We start from the raw sequence: 2,857 nt of genomic DNA, 5'->3' as shown, positions 1-2,857 counted from the left end.
AAAAAGTTGGAAAATACCAAAAATATAGTTAGAGATTTCAATACCATTTCTCCATCACTGACAGGTCATCCATTCAGAAAACCAGCAGGGAAGGGAAAGGTCTTAAGAGCAGACAGTGTCAGGTAAGGTGGCCAGGCTTCTACGGGACAGCGAAGGGCCGCAGCACACTTCCCGGGCCAGGCCTCCGCCAGGCGCAATCTGTGTCTCATTCTCACGGAAGGTCCACATCCTATGAACCACGATGAATGATAACACCCTTGGCTCCCCAGTGCAATTAAGTTTTAAGAAATACACGCCTCCCCGAGCTTGTAATTAAGACTATGGTGACCATGCGTTGGGCCCGAGCCTGCTGAAGTGCACCCGTCACTCCCCCGCGGAAGAGCTCTGCGTTTCCTGCCCACCTGTTTAATGACACAAGCGACACAGGAACCACAAATCACCAATTCAATTATTTTTGTTCCTAGTGATAAATTTTAGTGATAATTACACTCGTACTACTGAGAAAAATTCTTTGACAGCTCGCATTTGCAAAGCAGAGAAGTGACAGTATCTGTTTCACAGCCTGTACTTTAAGCTTCTGGGTTACATATCCACTGGTACAGATTTTAAAGTTTATGAGCAAATTTTGCTCTTAGTTTGTGACCTTCTCTCACAGAACAGCCAAAACTCGGGGCCATAAATTGGGAAGGTAGTGGCACAATTCTAAATAATCCACAGATCAAAAAGAAAGGATAGGACACTAGGAAGAAACAGGACTGTGCATTCCAGAAGGCAGGAGATGCGGCTAAGGCAGAGTGCTTAGAGAGAAACTCAACATTCACCCTCATCACAAAGCAGAAACAGCCCTGAATTGCAGCCCAAACTAGCCTGGGCGTAAACGCAAGACCCTGTTAAAAATACCGAAAGGAAAGGAAAAGCGGAAGTTGTAGCTCATGTGCTGGATCACTTGACTAGCAAACAGAAGACCTTAAGTTCTGTACCCCAGTATTGTCCCAGGGCGGGAGGGAGGGAGGGAGGGAGGGAGGGAAGGAGGGAGGGAGGGAGGGTCGGTCATGGCAGGGCCTATCTGTGATTCCGTCACTCGGGAGGCTGAGGCAGTGGGATCTTGAGTCTGAAGCCAGCCTGGACCACATACCAAGAACCTGTCTCAAAACCAAAAGAAAAGGCAGGCACTGATCACTCATGCCTGTGACACTAGCTACTGGGGAGGCTAGAACCTGGAGGGCTGTGGCTCAAGCCAGCGGAGGCAGAGGAGTCTGTGAGACTCCATCGCCCACCGGCAAAATGTTGGCCTAGAGCCGTGGCTCTGAGGGTAAGCATCTGCTGTGAGCAAGCAAACCAAGTGAAGGCCTGAGGCCCTGAGTTCAAGCCTCGTTCCAACAGAAGGAGGAGAGGGGAGAGAGAGAGGAAGAGGAGCAGAAGGAAGAGAAAAGAAGGAGAAAGAGGGAAGTAGGAGGAAGAGAGGAGAGGGTGGAGGAGGAGAGAAAGGAGGGGGAGGGGAGGGAGAGGAGGAGGAGGTGGGGAGGAGAAGGGAGAAGAGGGGGCGGAGGAGGGGGGAGGGGGAGGAAGAGGGGAAGGAGAGGAAGGAGGAGGGGGAGGAGGGGGGAAGGAAGGAGAGGGGAAGGAGGGGGAGGTGGGGAGGAGGGGAGGAGGTAGGAGGGAGGGGGTGAGGTGGGGAGAAGGAGGAAGGATACTTTATTTCTCATGAACACAGTGCTAAACTGGAGTTTGTAGACTGAACGGCCTACAGGGAGCCTACAGTGTGGTGGTGGTAGTGGGTTATGGCCATGGCCAGGGCTGCAGTGGGTGTGCCCATGGTGGTGTGTGGCCTGGTGGGCATGGCTGTGGGCTCTGTGGGTGTGGCCATGGCCAGGGCTGCAGTGGGTGTGCCCATGGTGGGTGTGGTGTGGCCTGGTGGGCATGGCTGTGGCTCTATGGGTGTGGCCATTGCTTGATGGGTGTGTCCAAGTCTAGGCAGGTGTGGCCTTGGCCAGGGATGCGGTGGGCATGGCCGTGGCTCCCTGGGTGTGGCTACAGTGGGCCTGGCCGTGGGGCGGGCTGTAATAGGTGTGGCCATGTCTAGGCAGGTGTGGCCATGGTTCAGTGGGTGTGGCTGTGGTGGGTGTGGCCATGGGTGGGGCTGCGGTGGGTGTGGCTGTGGCTCCATGGCTGTGGCTCCGTGGGTGTGGCTGTGGTGGGTGTGGCCATGTCTAGGCAGGTGTGGTCATTGGGCATGGCTGTGGTGGACGTGGCCATGGTTCAGTGGGTGTGGCTGTGGTGGGTGTGGCCATGGGTGGGGCTGCGGTGGGCGTGGCCGTGGCTCCATGGGTGTGGCTACAGTGGGTATGGCCATGGGCAGGGACGTAATGGGTGTGGCCGTGGCTCCGTGGGTGTGGCTGTGGTGGGGGCCACAGGCTGTCAGCTTCAGTGACTCCCGCTGTCCTTGGTCAACCGCCCAGGGCACAGCTGAGGGACGTGCGCTGCCCCAGGAGGTGGAGCACACTCAGGGCTGGGCTTCCGGGCTGAGCTCAGACTCCTTGCTGTAAGGAGGACATGGCTGCCGTGTCTGCCGACTCCTTGCTCCCCCCGCTGCCGCCCGCCTGTGGCCAGCTCAGGGCAGCCTGGGTCACAGATGGCCACACAGGCATCCCCAGTCCTCCCAGCCCCTCCGCGGATCCTCGCCTGGCCCTGCTGCCCCTCACAGGACGAGGTGAGAAGGCTGGGGTGGGTGCCCAGAGCTCTGCCCGAGGCCCACAGGCCAGAGAAGAAGGGCAGCACAGAGCAAAGCCGGGAGACCAGGGCCCAGCCCCTTCTGCTCGCTGAGCCCCGTGCCGGGTCAGCCGGGCTTTGGCCACCC

This window comes from Perognathus longimembris, chromosome 6, assembly GCF_023159225.1.
Source record: "Perognathus longimembris pacificus isolate PPM17 chromosome 6, ASM2315922v1, whole genome shotgun sequence".
NCBI classification, from domain to species: domain Eukaryota; kingdom Metazoa; phylum Chordata; class Mammalia; order Rodentia; family Heteromyidae; genus Perognathus; species Perognathus longimembris.
Note: the sequence above shows the minus strand (reverse complement) of the source record.